Below are 16272 nucleotides of genomic sequence, written 5' to 3' on the forward strand. Positions count from 1 at the left end.
TTCAATTTATTCAATGTCTGGCACCGCAGCACATAGCATCCCGGCATCATGTATGACAGTTACGGCAGCACAGTATCTCAGCATCTCACTCTCACACTGTGATCTACCACAACAGTAGCACCTATGTGTCGGCTATTTTGAATGGCATTCGACCTACGTCCAGTCTGACTTATGACCGGTTTGTCGGAACCGATCCTGGTCATAAGTCGGATGTTACTTGTATATATATATTTCCCCTACATCTAAATAAGTGTGTTTAGAATTGCATTGACAACAACTGAAAAGCGATATTTTCAGAAAGAGAAATGTTTATTTAAAAAGAAATAAAGAAAAAAAGTGCATCTAAATGAAATGTTGCGATGCAACCATATGCTTCCATTAGGGTTCCTTCATTGTGAGCTAGAGTGGAGCAGACACATTTGCTTGTAGTACTATTGAAATTATAGTGCAGCGCAAGATTGTCTTCATTTGCATTGATTGCCGAAGTGTGATGGGGTTGGTAATGAAGAGTTGAAGAGGATGGATGGCAGCTGCAGTGCTATAGAGGTGGTGTTTAAAGGGGGCAGGCCAACATGCAGCATTCTGCTGTTTCCTGTCTTCCAGCTGTGAGGACCCTGGCTGCCATGCACTATTAGGGGGTCCAGGTCAGCGCCTGCTGAGTGCTCCATTGTCAGCTGCTTAACAGACAGAGAATGGAGCGAGAGGTCCACCCTCCATTGTAGGAGCCCTGCAAAGGAGGAGGAGAGAAAAAAAAAACATCTGATGACTGTATAATTGAACACACAATGAAATTCCCTTCCCTACCAGCATTTACTCCTTTCTTTTTTTCCCTATTCACTGCTCTTCTTCGCCTCTTCTTTGTTGCCAGAAGAGTGTCCTCTAATTAAGTGGTTACATTAGGCAGCCTGTAATTGGATTGAAAAGTAATGACATGCAAGTTTATTTACAAGGTAATTAAAATAAAGGGATGCTTTTTGTGCTGATAATAATCCTTTATAATGAAGGGGAGTTGGGAAAAGCGCAAATGGACACAAATGCTCATCGGGTCATTGCTGTGTGAGTTACATTCACAGTGCTGACTCTGACCTTCCAAAAACGGCCTGTAAATGTGGCGTTCTTGCCTTCTTCTCGGATCGATTTGCGTCATGACTGCACTATCCGCATCACCTTCATCTCACACTGGATTGAAGGCAGGGTTAGCTTGGCTTTGCTATACATTTTAATATGTTCGAGAAATGTATATATTTATCTTCAAGCTTCTAACCTTCAGTGAGGTATGTATTCAGTCAACGGGAGGAGCACACTTTTCCAAAATACACTGCGTCCCTTTGAAAGATCAGATAGTGCTGAATCAAAAGTGCCTTTTTTGGTTCCTCCCTCTTCTCCGCCACCATTATGCTAAATGTATAGATCTAGTTTGTCAGCCAAAAGCTGAAGCTCTGCTTTGTCGGTGTGATGTCTTGACGGCAAAGTCAGACATTGTGTTTTTCTGTAATGTACTTTTCTCTCTGGCAGCGGATTAGTGGGAGGGTGCAGCCGACATTGAAGGCCGAGTGAGTGAGAGCACTGTAGGAATGTGATAATAGATCTGGAGCAAGGTGGAGACGGGACGGCGTGCACTTGGACATCTCTGCCCTTGACTTTCTGGGAAACAGATGGAAATTGTGTATGAAGACACCCAGGGGCAACCCTAGGCACCCTGGCATCGCCGAGGCACTGCTGGGTTCAGGGGGAACAGGTGGGCATCTGTTCCATGCCCTTAATCGCTTGCCACACCCTCCTTCCCCGTAGTTAGCTTTGCCAAGGTGCGTGTGTATGTGTGTCTGTGTGACATGGAGATGCAATGTTGCTTCCCTTTTGATTCCAGAGCTAAGTTTCTTCTGTCTGATGGCATTTCATATTTGAGTTTTTGTTTTTGTTTCACGGCACTTAAGCATTTGGAAAAGTGAGCATGAAATACTGAATTTCAAACATACATTCCACATCCCTTATTTTACTTTTAGAGTATTTACTTTCCTCTATGTTTCTAACTCGACAAGAATCTCTTTTTTTATTGATTTAATTTCAGAGAATATCAAGACAATAATAACTTTATTGACTAAATATCAGAGTTATTAATGGACCGTTCATATCCAAATAAGTGATATACATAAACACAAGTTTATGAATGGATCTATACATTTTTTGCACATGCTGTTGTATTCTATAAACATATACTGTACATACGAGAAAATGATCATGAAAATACCATCACACTGACTTTGACTATTGGATTTTATAATTATTATTATAATTATTATTACATCCATCCAATGTCAGTTAACCATCGCTCAGTCCTGTTCAGGGTTGTGCTGGAGGTTATCCCAGCGGTTGTTGGTGTTGGGCACACGCCATTCACACACACACACACACCTAGGGGCAATTTTAGACTGTCCAATTAACCTAGTGAGCATGTCTTTGGACAGTGGGAGGAAACCTGAGTATCCGGAGAAAATCCACACAGGGAGAACATGCAAACTCCAACCAGAAAGGTCTGGATTCAAACCCTGAAGCTTCTTGCTGAGAGGCAGCAGTGGTAACCACTCCACTGTGCAGCCCTATCATTATTATTATTATTATTACTATTATTATTACATTTTTATTTGTATTTTTTTCATTGTGGCTATCTTAAGTAGATGAGAAAGTATTTCCAGCTGGTATGTTGCTGAGAAGGAAAAGGTTCCCTCCAGAGCTCCTCAAAGATTTCCAGCTCCCACACATTTCTATCCACGGCTTTTAAATGTTGAGCTTAGCTCTCTAGCAAACATAAACAGCTTTCAGTAAATATGATTGGCTGTCATCTTTCAAAGCCAGACTAATTCCATTAAGCTATTGATCTCTCTCACTGCCCCAGCTTTGGCCCTGGACAGACTATGAATACCTATTTACTTTGGCCTGGCCGTGGGCTTCCGCTCACTCCAGTGTTGGCTGTCCTCCGGCAGGTCCATCTGCCGTGACTGCAACAGAGGAATAATTATTTTGACATCTCTCAACAGCTTCTAGAGCACAACGCATGAACAGAAAGAAACATTTCAGCGGCAAACATGCTGACTCAGCTGGACGTATGTTCATATTTTCCTCTTTAGAGAAGATTTCAGATGAGAAAACTTGACATTTCAGAATTAATGTGGCAGTACTGATTGACTTGACTACCCCAACACTCCCAACTATTATTTTAATATGCATTTTGTCAATAGCCTATGTAGCTCTTGTCGTGGCTGATGCTAATGGCTACAAGAAACCTTAAGTAAAACTGGTCATCCGTCTTGACATCTGGAGCTAGTTATTCCAGCCACGAGGCACATTTAAGGTTATTGATGAATTAGTGATTTCAAATTGTGTAAAGCTATATTGTGTCGTACACCTCAGCACAGACAGAAGGAACAGCACATATACCATGGGCTCATTATAAATTCAGCCATTGTTAAAATTGAGTTTTTCATTCATTCTGACATTACGTTTTAGTAATGTTGGACCAGCACGCTGAGCTCCAAACAAGAGCATTGTGCATCATCCTTTTCACTTGTCTGGTTTATTTGAACTTGAGTGTGTTTCTAATGAGATGCTATTTCATTGTGTCAATAGTTACAGAAACATGTGGCTCACTTCTTGTCACACTTGACTGTGACATCTTTTGGCAACGTCAGAGGCCAGATAGCGCTACTGTATTAGGAAAAAAAGAAGCCTGCACTCCCTGCCAGGGTTTTATAGCTGTCAAAGCAAGCTCAGAAATTCAAGAGCAAAGGGGGCGTCATGACAGTGACGGGAAGCGAGGGATGAGCGTCGACTCTAGTGCAGAGTTTGCCGTTGTTCGCTTCAATTTTACTTTTCCCAGCAAATTAATTGCTCGGCTGTCATGAAAAAGTGTATCATGGGCTGAATATGGGTGCGGGAAAGACTGTGAGTCAGATTCATTGTGATCTAACAAGACGATGGTTGGGTTGGCACACAGAATTGGTGAATGTGAACTTCTTTCAGCAGAATGCAGGGAGAGGCCGATCAAAACTGGAATGTAACATTCACTGGTGTTTTCACAAAGTCACATGAAATAACATGTGACTGAGGTTTGGGTTGCATTCATATGAAAAGTTTGGATGAACCAAACTTTGGGAATAACCATGGTGACCACTTCAGCCAATGTATTAAATATACATACATATCACTGCATTTTTTTTAAAATTCAAATGGGTGTGAAGGTTCATGATCCATCGTGAATGATGTTCAAAGTTTGCAGAAAATATGAATAATGACTGCTCACCGCTGAACAAAAGTCTTGGCTTGTATTGTCCAGCATCATACACGCTGAGATTGATCAATAAAACACAGACTCAGTGAGTGAACTTTGTAGAATAACTGCGCGGTGAGGATTTGTTGCCCTGTTTTAATGTGAGAGGAGTCATCAGTGCGTAAATGGCTGATGGACGCCACAGAAGTGAGGGGGATAGTGGGATATGGCAGCTGAAAATGACAAGCAATAACTCATTTGCTGTAATGAAAACCCCAACATCACTCGCTTAAGCTTGACGCCGCGCTAACACATCATGTAATGTTATATGTTGCCGTCATCCGCCCCTGCTCCCTCCCACGCTGCCGTCCCCTGGGTGTCACAGTTTACTAAATAACATTATTTGTTACGATGATGGCACAACAGGCCTGTTTAGTGATCAAGCAGAGGGAAGCGCCTCATGGCTTTAGCTTGCTTATTCTTTGTTTTTGGTGTCAGATTAATTGCAGCTATGAAATCCTGCCGCAAGATTTCGAGCGTACATGGTGAGAGGGAGATAAGAAACCATTGTCACTTTACGTCTTCCTCACAATTCATCACTATTTGTTCACCATTCAAAATGATTGAGTCAACTGTCTCTTTTCTGAACACAGTTTTGTTATGTGCTCTAAAAAAAAAGTGAATTGAGAAACAGGACAAGCACATCAAACTTGAGGCCTGTGGGCCACATTTGCCATACGATCATCATACGCAACACCTATCTTGATTTAATTTTGTCACTGGTAAATGGTGTAACAGAAACTGCAATTTGGTCCTCTGTTTCAGTTTGGTACATTTTCACTAGAGCAAGGACACAAATACAGATTTTATTTTATTTGTGAACATGTACTGTAGAATTCCTGTGTTCTGCAGCCTCAACAATTTTCTTTTCAATTCACGTTCTTAAGAAAAAAAAAAAAAATCAAAAATAATGCTGCAACGTTCAACTAAAACTTTTTATTTTGCAAACGTATGACCCCAAAAATAGTTCCTCGTTGATCTCTTTTCAGATAAAAACAGATATCAGTAAAACAGAGAACACAAGCACTGCTTCCTCCTCACAAGTTATGCGTGTCTCGGAGCTCCAGTTATACACCAGTGACTGTCATCTGTCCAAGTGGACACATACTGTATGAGCAGGGTGGGTCTGCAGATTCCTACATCGCTAGAAGGGTTAAAACAGGAAACATCCACTATGGTTTGTTTGTGCTTAAATCTGGAAATGGACTACATGATCCAGATCCTGAACCGATCACATGATACGTTTTGTTGTGAGGCTTCACGCGTCTTCATCTACGTCATCGTTCACAAAATTACCCTTGTTCCATGCAGCAAAGTCCCATCACAGCGGACACATCACTCCTCCTGATCTTCCAGCTCAAGTTGCTATTCGTTGCGGTCTGCTGTGTACTCACGCTTTGCAGAGAACACATATTAAACCACGGACCAGTGCAAGTATGTGTACCGTTGCCCCTATGGGCCAAATAACATACTGCGACAGGAGCCGAAGGCTTTAATCTAATATATCCTTTTAATGGCCCTGTTAGTGATCGACACCCCTCTCTATGCAGGAACCATCACTTTTTTTGTTCATATTATAGTACTCAAATACTGCATATCATAGATGGCAAGTAACAAGATAATAAAGGCTCTCATGTGACCTTTCACTTGAAGTTATTTTTCATGTCGTGTGTAACCAAACAAAACCAAAAATAAGCAAATCTGCAGCAGAAAATTGGATGTTGAACTACAAGATTCTGCTCTGTGAAACCCTCGACTATAAAGCTCTTGAGGCGCTCTGTTTGCACCTGACACCAAGACGTGGAACGCTGAAAGGCTGTTGCTGGAACTCACACCAGGTCAGCATTTGTGAGTGTCAGAGTCTTCTTATTACCATTATTAATGTTGGTCAGTCGAACACCATCATTTGTTCCGCAGGATGTTGCTATAGCAACCAGGACTTAATTATGGTCTTCTCATGTCTATTTGTCAGTGTGTGTGTGTGTGTGCGAGCCGAGTCCTCAGCCCGAACCGATAGAATACACGTGGGTGCCCACGTTCATCAATGCCTCTGCAGCCAGAGATGGTTAAAAAGCTGTCCGCCTCACTCCGCGCTCCCTTTGCCTCGCCAAGTCTGCAATTACCCCTGCGCTCCTCCAGCCCCAAAATCACTGTCATTATTGGGCACACTGGCTGGCAACAGGTGCCATGTGAATGCTAATCCCCTCCCCCTTGGCTGCGTGCTATTCTTCAGCCTGGCCCATCACGGACCAACTGTCACCGGCAGACGGAAACACACTCCAGAGCTGCTCCCGCCTCGCTGAGTTGCGTGGACAATAATTAAGCTTCGCGGAGAGGCGAGCTTGTGGGATGTCAAGTGTGGCCGAAATGAGGAGCTTGTGTTGCCCGTGGACAGTGGCGTGTGGCCGCGCGCGCTCACCTAAGTATTGCTGCCGTTTCCTCTGCGCACACGCCCACACACGCGCAAGGATTTGACATCAATCCATGGCATTAAATGAAGTGTGAAAAACAGGTCAGAGAGGACTTCCTGTCTTTATAAACAGCCTAAACGCTAACCAGATGTTTCATGCCTTTCCCACTGCTGTGAAATGTGCTCAAGTCAGCACTAAATGTGGAAATATAGCCTCTTTAAAGTGATATGCACTGAGACAAGGACATGGTCACGTGGAAGCACGGTGGCTGCACTTTGACAATGGTCTTGAGTAAAAACGTCAGCTCCTTCACTTGTATTTATAGACCGCTGCAATGTCTTACCTTGAGTGCTATCTTAGTGGAAATTTGCTCCATGGGTTTATTCATTTTGCTGCTGAGTGATCTGCTTATGCTATAGTGTAGTTCTCTCAGCACATTAAAGGCCCTCAGTGGGTCGGTCTTTGACTCACCACAGAGTTCTATTCCTATGTTGCGTTGTCAGTTAGATTTCCACATTGAACAACCTTGCTAAAGCAGTTGCTAAGTCATAATTGTGGATGTATGAATACGTTTATTTGACAAATGAATGTTTTTTGTCGAAATCAGAATTTTTCATTTTGTGGAAAAACATGAAATTGATTCTCCCTCCTATTATGGTATTTATGGGACCCTCTCTGTTTAGTTGCTCCCCCATTCCTCTTGTCAGAGAACCGGCAGTGAGAAAAGTAAACAACACTAGCATGTTGGCTTCTGAGAGCGATATGAACAAATGATTTCATCGCTAAAAGAGGCAAGAGAAATCAGCATGAGACTCGCTGAAAGTGAATCCGGTCAAGTGAGCCACCGTGATTTGTCCAAGCAACAAATAAACACATTTCGGCCGCAACATGACAATGCGATAAGGTCAGGGTGACCATCCGCAGAGCAAAACTCATTCAAATTACATGAAGACAGCTTCAAATGTAAAATAATATGTGACAAATTCTTTAAACATGTTGATGATCTTCCACTCATCATGATCTCCTACTGTCATATTTGTGCCCGTGGCCCGCAGCAGCACTGAATAAATGTAAATTTGATACGAACAATACAGCAGAGTGGTGGGTCAAGCGTGCTAACTGCAGGTTAGTCTTTTGTAATGTCACCCAAAAATCGAAATCAAATGAAAATCCACTTAATAAATCAATAAAATAATGGGGATTTTATTTTTGAGTGAAAATTGCCCAGTCCTCTGTGTAACTAGCAAGAAAAATGACGACCATTTTTAAAAGTCAGTTTCAACTGTTAGTCAAATGTCAATGTTAACGTTTAGTTGATGAGTCAGCATGCTGTATGATGGGTATGTGGACATGTCTGACTGTCGAGTTGTAAATAGTTAAAAACAAACAAACACCTCGCTACTGAGAAAAGAGTTTTGGAATCTTAGTCTATAATGTGCCTTTAGGGTTGCGATTGTCGGCGGATTGTGCATATAGCGCAAGTGATGAAAACAGTTGAAGATATCACGACTTGTCGACACATTTAGCCATTGGCGAATAGTTTTGACAGTCAACTATATTGACTAGTCATCGTGGCTCCAATTCCCTGCTCAGTTGATTTCCAGATTTCCACGTTCATTCCTCTATTTTCTGTGTATAGACTTCATTTATTTATTCTGCTCACTGATATTTTCTCGTTTTTTTGCTATTCACGCCCTTTTTGCTGCCACTTTGTCTGTTTCAATAGCGTAAAACTAGCAGCATGGTGTTGGGGTTTTCTGCAGAGCACACATTCACCAGAGGTAAATATCGGCTGGAATTAGCTGCGGCTATTTTTTAATTAAGAGCAACCTTTCGCTAATGAGATCTCAAAATCAAACAAGGGAATACACAAGCCACCATGCACATGTCGTATGATAATGCCATCTTAATGTGTTTTTCTTTATCAAAGTAATGATCGACAGAAGCAACAGCAAGACGAAAGGAGGAAGAGCTCTTTCCTTTTCTTCACCAGACAGAGAGGAGAGGACCCCACTGATGGAGGGGCTGAAATAAATAAACAATAGTGGACATTACTTTCTAGGAACACACAGTCAAACAAAGTGCTCCCTGTCCACCTTCCGATTAAGGACGTTGGCTTGACCTTTACATCCCTGCGAAGCCAGCTCGGCCATCACTTTCCCTCCACCAACCCCCTCCTCCCTGTTAAGTCTTCCATTATTCTGCACATTATCCTTTTGACACGAGGGCTGCATTTAATGTTTAATGCTATTTGTTTTATATTCTTGCTTCATTTCCTTGTATCAAAATTTATGATGACATTCTCTACCGTCCATAAAATATTCAGAAATGTCATTACTAATACCTTCCATAGATCATCTAAATTGATCTCAGTGTCCGCTCTCGGCGTTGGGGCACAGTATGGACACCGTGAATCTCCCTGACTCCAGTTTGCTCGCAGAAGGGCAGGAAGGAGCAAATTGTGGCTCTGAGAATAAAAGTGTCACCAAAAACAAATAGATTTTCTTGTGATAATGCATTTAGAGGTTCGCTTTTCTCGTGTGGCCTGGTTCTCTTCTGGAAATAAAATGCATATCCAGTATTTTCAAGGCCATGTGTGGGATTAAAGTGGTTATCATTCCTGACCAAGGCTAAGATTTAATCAAGGCCTGAATGAGAAATGAAATTATGCAAAAATAAGTGATCACCTCGGCTGCTGATACTGACATATGTTTTGCGTAGAAAAATTACATTTGTTGAGTCATTTTAAAAGTTTAAATTTCATGTTTAAAGTGGTGAAGAAGAAGCAGGAGCTTGTCGGAACGCTGCCACGTGGCTCACCTTGCCGCTAGATCTGCCCACTGTCTGCTTTAATGACGGGTCTCGAGTCCTCCGGTCTTCTGTCCCCCCACTCTGACGCAAAGATGAAAGATGAAATGGAGATTGTGACTGATGCAATTACAGTCCTGCTGATTGAAGGAGAGGCCAAATTATCACCGCTCTGATTGGGCTTTGTCTGGACTCAGAGCATGCCACGCTCTGATTAAAGTGTTGCAGAAATCTGTGTGTGAGTGTGTGTGTGTCTTCAACAGCAGAAAGGATTCGAATTGGAAGGAAATACACTTCACTTTGACCTTCCCCCAAGAGAGTCCTTCAGTGCCAAAATCAATGCGCAATGTTCTGAACAAAACGTATACAATTGGAATATGCAACTATTCTTCAGTCGTCCTCCTTCGCTGCCCTTTTCTTGGGCTTTTTTCAGCAAAAATCTCTTGTTGAGCAAACAACACAGGTGTCCTACTTTATCCTTCACCACTAGAGGCCTCTTTTGTGTTGCTGTGCTGCACTAGTTCATTCACGTTGCTTATATTGCAGTGAATTTTTCTCCCACACCCTTTGTGCTCCCTGAACCCGCCTCTCTCTGTGTTTTTTGGCCTTCCTCTCATCTCCTGCTCCCCTCTTACATCAGTCTTTTCAAACGGCGTGTGTTCAGCTGAGCCCCCACTTCAAACGTACATTTTAAAAGAACTCAAAGTATCTCATGTTCAGAAAAAAAAAGAGCCCCAGAGCCTTGTTTGCCACACTCTCCAACCAGCCAGCCCTCCATCGATCCCTCCTCATGCAAAATGTTGTTTGTTTATCATCATTGAAGCATTCTAGCTCTAGGATGTTGCATCAGAATTAGCAGCCTGAGAAGCTGTTGCCCCTGCGTGTGGAGAATTTGTCCCTGTGGCTGATTGCAGTTCTGAACTGTAAAGCAATGCAGTATAAAAGTGATACGTGTCACAGAAACACAGTTGTCAAGCTGTGGCATTGAAACGCTTTGCTAACTTCTACGTCGCCCTGTGAAGAAAGGCCTTTCAAATTCTTTGTTCATTCAGATCGTGATAATATGTCATGTAAAACAGGACATTTTAAACATATACATAAGAAAAGTTGAAACTACTCCTACTACATTGAAAAGCTACCCTCCCAGTAGAGCGTCAAAGTTTTATTCAGTGTGGCTAAAGTGGGTCAACAGTCTGAGGACCAGGCTCTGTCTGTCATGTGTAATGGAGGATTCCGTTTCAGCTGGAGTTAGAACCAGTTCTCCAACTTGTGCGGTCCACTGTGACACATACTTGAAGACGACCCTTTTCCGTCCACTAGTTTGGAGCGTTGACACCGAGGAAGTTTACTAAATTGCATCATGACCACAGATGCTGACTGAGCAAATATCCAAGTTCATTGTGGATCAATAAGAGAGTCACAAGATTCAAACTGTACATTGGTAGGTTTTGTTTTATGAAAACAATATTTGTCAAGCAGATCATCTGAAAGTATTAGTAGTTCAAATCTTCTGGTGACTCTTGCCTGTTACAGTGGCTCTAAAATTCCCCAAGATCCTGAGGTGGTGAGGGTCAACCCTCTATAGAGCTCTTGTTGGGCTTGTGGTGCACCCTGAGCTGTTTTGTTGAATCATATAGTCAATATTTATAGTTATAAACCGAGATTATTACCAATGATTTTGACCTTCACCTGTTTTCCCCTCTCATGCATTTAGTCAGGGTCCTATAAAGGTGTCACTACACCCCCCTCACTAGGATCATATCCCGGGCTACGTGGGTCTCATTCACAGTCAGAGAAGCACTCTGCTTCTCACTGTTTCACATGCCAAGTGTAGGTTGCAGTGGAATCCAGCCAGGATTTGGCCTAGACCAGAATCCCATGGATATACGAAGCAGGATTTTAAGATAGAGCTGGGGATCCCAGCTTGAGTCCTGTTAATGCAGATGTCTGTATGAGAAGGGTTTATATACTATTCCGATGAATATGTATGTGTTTATTTTAGTGGGAGGCTTCTTTGAGTAAGCCACTTTAGTGAGAGTCAGGAATCCATAAGGGACTTTTAAGTGTGGCTTAACAGGAGGAAGATGTCTATTTAGTCGGCTTTAAATGTATTTTTCTTCAGCATGGCAGAATGAATATGTGATGTATTTTGAGCCAAGCAATTTCAACCCATAGATATGAGGTACAATAGGCATTGTCAAAGTAGAAGAATGAATCGAGCCATATAAAATAAATCTCTTGTCCTACCTGTCTCTCACAGGTAGGAAAAAAATCTGATGACTTTTTATTTTTTCTGAACATTAAAGATCACCATTTTTCACTAAGGTTACAACAAATTCTTGTCATAGCTGCTCTCTGTTGTAAAAAGCTTCATAGTTCCAAAAGAAAATGTTGCTTTGTGGTCCAAACATCTCTGCTATGTTAGATGTATTATCAGCAATGCTTGCCCCTTGTGACGTCATTGTTTTGGAGTCTGTTTTCAATATGAGTTATTGTATACTGTTGATGCTAATTGTGGTGGAAAAAAAAGCCCAACTGCCTTCACCAACCATCGTTTTTTCTCAGTCTGCAGTGAACGTGAAATGGATTTTGTGGCCGGTGTGTGCAGACTTTGATTGCAGTAGTCAGATAATACAGTGTACACGTTCCCCCTAATACTTCTTATTGCTGGTGTGTTGTGTACAACCTGACCGCCACTAATCAAATTCTCTCTCCTTCTCTCCTCTTCATGTTGTTCCCCTGGTGCATCTCCAACATCAGGTAAGAAATTGTTCCATCATTCCACCAATCAATAGCAATATGGCCCGTAGCTAGCTACACGCTGACATTGTCTCCACGCACAGATTTATTTAGATGTGTGTAACCGGCCGCGGCGATGTTTTACTTTTGGCATCAACAATATTATCAGAGCTCAGGTGAGGCCACTCGGTAAATCCTCCTCTCATCTTTTGTTTGGATCTTTTATCAAGACTGATACTTCCCCTGTAATGAAAGCTATTTGGCAAGCGCTGTCATGGCGTGGCGTCCTGGGAAGGAGCTAAATATGCTTTGGCTCGCGCTGGAAAGGGCTCAGGCAGCTGTAGTGCTGCTGCCAATGTGCGCTTCCCTCAGCCCTCCTGTGACAGCTCTCCCACTTGATGACAAATGAAGGGGCGCAGAGCGGGCTAACGGGGAGGTAATGTCTGTTGGTTCATTAGTAGGCCGGGTCACTGTGGCCGCAGGTTCACACGTCCGGCTGCTCCCGTTTCTCCAAGGCCGGCGGACAAATGGAGTTGTCATGCAGAGCCCCGTACATAAACTAGAGCCGACCAAATAATCCATGATCTTTCAAATATTGCCATTTGCGGATTACATTCTCTTGTTGAATTGCTGTTTGAAACTAAACTGCTAAAATGTTGAGACACTTATCACATAATCACTAACAGTTTTCTTTGTAGAAGAGAATTTGCAGCAATTGTGATTTATTCATTTAAAACAAAATGCACAGACGTGGTCAAAGTGGTGACTGTGCGTTTTACAAAGCAGTCTGTGTGCAATGACAAGGTGCCTGAACAGGTTCTGACAGTAATATTTGAGGGCTAAATTGTGTCAGCGACTGAGAGCCTGCGTCATAACAGACCAATGCGCAGATGCAGCAGGAGGGAGACGCTGTGGGAGCTGAAATAAATAACCAATATCCAGCTACATTCCCCACAGTTTTACAATCCAGGACGACTATCGATCGCATAGATGGTGATATTCCAGTAGCTATGATCCTCCAGAGCAGTGGTTAGCAGAGAGTGCTAACATCTTAGCATAAGGTTACCACTTCTCTCTTGACAGGCGTGGAACTCCCACAAAAGAGTCTTTTGACAGGCCACACTTCACATTTGTCTCGCCTTATTTATATATATTATGAATAATAATCTGTGCTTGTGAAATGGTACTGTGGGGTGACAGTTGGCTGCCGGATGCAAGCATCACCTACAGGAATCCGCCGCTGAGTCCTCGGTGTACATTTGACAAAGTCAGTGTTTGTAAATGAATTTGATGTTTGGTGTTTGGAATTTGTATATTGAGGTAGTATCAGTTATAGTTCATTTACCAGAGTACTACAATTTCTTAGTTTTTTCACTTTTCACTTCCATTTGCAAAAAAAAAAAGTTTATTTACAGGCAACGTGCGTATTGCTGCTGGTGTATATTGCATATTGCATATAATATTAACATCATATTCAGCTCGTAATTGTCGGTTGAAGTATGGGAGAATTCCTGACTGTCACCATTTCCCCTGAGAACAGAGAAGGGCGTTTAGATTCCCAACAGAGCCTCATCATGCACTATGTGAGTGTCTGTCAAAATAATTACATGAAGAAACATAATTTTAAAGTTTCCCCTGCATGATGTTATTTGTGGGAAAGTGGAAAAAGGACATTCTACAGGAAAAAAAGGTATGGTGGAAGAAAGATAAGAATCTCCATCATATTTACTAATCAGTATCTAATATTATGAAAAAAAACCCCCATATATATTTACTATAAATCTTAAGTAGAAATCCACAAATCTGGATGAGGAAATAAGGTCACAATAAGGTCCTTAAAATAACAATATTTGAACTCAAATTTACTTTTAATATATTAAGTTGTGCCACAATATAAAAAAAAAAACAATTTAAGACATTACCAGTGTGATTTAAAACACTCTTATAACTCCTATCCTAGGTCAGTGATGAACTCACTCCTCAAACCACATTCTGCATGTGTCTATGTGTCTCTTTCTTCACCTACTAACCTTCGACTTGTGACCAAAATGACTTTAGCCTGAATGAGGCTGTTGAGTGAACCTGAAGCGCCATCCCTTATTAATAAAAATATGCCTTAATGATAACTCTTCCCCATAAATGCTCGCTCTTGCCATCAGTCGTCCGACTCAGCACATTTTTCTGCCTTCCATTTACTCAGTTACAGCCCATCATACCATCAGTCTTTTTATCCCTTAGTCACTCACGCACTGTCTCTCTCCATCCTCACTAAGGGCTCTCTGAGGGCCTCTGCCCAAACTGCTGGCCCTCACTGTCTATTAATAAATGGCATTAACCACCTGGCCCGTTGGGGACTATTCATTTTAAAGATGAAGTACCTTAAAGTACAACACAATGCTGTCTCATTTTTACTGCTTCCTCATTACTGCTCAGGGCGGCTCTAGACTCATCAGCGACCTTCCTCTTCCGCCCCCTTATCCTACCATCCCTCTTCCATTTCATCTGGCCTGAAACACTTGCCTTTCTTTCACCGTCCTCCGCAGCGACCCCAGCATCCGTAGCTGAATCAATAGTGGGACAAGAAAAATGATTATGATCGCAACGGTAACAAAGTTGCCTTTTTCCCAGATGGATTTCTAATTTATACAAATACCCATCAACCCAATGACTTGGCCTTTAAATATCCAGCATAATTCCCAGCTCAGCAAATGTACTTACTGCAATGGTGATCATAAACGTTGCTGTGTTGAAGACTTTTTTTTTAATATAATTATATAATTACCATAATGATCAAGTTTATTGTTGAGTGGCGAGCAATGCAGCACTGAGGGCGTTTCATTTGTACACATTAGTATTTCAAGGTGCAGCAATGTGTCTGAATATTAAACCTCCTAGAGCAGCATTTGTTGCGATAGTAGGTGACCCAAATTGCACAGTAAATGACTTTTGCTGCACCATGAGCAAAACTGAAATGACTGAACTTCATGAAGTTTTTGCCTACGTTCTGTGCTTTTCAGTGGAAACATTATTTACATTTGACTTTTTATTATTTTAATGACAATTGTTTTGTAATACAAATTTAATTGATTGCATAGAATAAAACCCAATTCATAAATCCATACAACTGTTGCTCTTTTTTCTTATTAATGCTTGGTTTTTAAAGATAGCAAAAACAGCAGTATTTTCTATACAGTAGAGTCTGCTTTTAGTGTTAACTACAGTGAATAGATAATAGCATATACAGTGAGTGGTGTTCTACTGTATTCCTTTAGTTCAGACACATTAAATGAGTCTCTTCTTGTACTGAAGCCAATTCTATTTTTGACTCGTGTTTTGGTTGCAGATGAACAAGAATCCTCTTGTCTTGCCTCCTTGTCTAAATGTCAAAAATATTTGTGCTGCGTGTTAGAACTTCAGCAAACTGGCAAAGATGAGGTTTGAGGTTGTAGAGGAAAAGCCTCATTATACTCACCAAGTTGCACAGTTATTCTCTATGAAGTGAAGATAAAAGCCTGAGAAAAGCTGAGAGCAAGAAGAAATAAAGCAATAGGAATCTGAAAAAAAAAAGAGAGAGGCTTGAAGAAAAGGGAAACGTTGAAAGAAAGGGGGGGCTGGATCAAAAGGATAAGGGGGAGGAAGAAAAGACGGAAAGCACCATGTTTTTTTTTTAGAATACAAAGTGAAAGAGATCAAATTAAGGCAGGAGATAGTCACACCACCGGTAGGGTTTATCAGCCCAGCTTAATGGCTTAAAGTCCCAGTCTTTGACTCGTTATTTCTGAGGTCCGACAGACAATTTCAAATTACTCCATGCTGATATGGCAAATGCTAATTAAAAGCTGAATGCGTTGGCCCACTTGGTGAGCACATGTTTGAAGCCGCTCCCTTTATTTCCATCCATCTTTGCCATTGGAAATCCTCTCTGACACAGCCACTTCACTGCTGCTTTTTCAATTGGCTAATAAATGATAGCAGTTTAGCATGAGTCAG

At 41.7% G+C, this 16272-nt stretch overlaps 1 protein-coding gene and 1 long non-coding RNA gene across 10 annotated transcripts in view; one reads left to right on the forward strand and one right to left on the reverse strand.

Moving 5' to 3' along the window:
- Positions 1–16272, forward strand: part of celf5a (cugbp, Elav-like family member 5a) — a 190095-nt gene that overhangs the window by 46248 nt on the left and 127575 nt on the right. The gene's annotated exons all lie outside the window — the stretch shown is intronic.
- On the reverse strand, positions 257–7165 carry LOC128753973 (uncharacterized). Its single transcript, XR_008413891.1, has 3 exons — positions 7079–7165; positions 805–905; positions 257–727 (listed from the first exon to the last, which is right to left on the reverse strand). It is a non-coding gene; the product is annotated as an uncharacterized LOC128753973 (long non-coding RNA).

Source organism: Synchiropus splendidus, chromosome 1 (assembly GCF_027744825.2).
Source record: "Synchiropus splendidus isolate RoL2022-P1 chromosome 1, RoL_Sspl_1.0, whole genome shotgun sequence".
NCBI lineage: Eukaryota > Metazoa > Chordata > Actinopteri > Syngnathiformes > Callionymidae > Synchiropus > Synchiropus splendidus.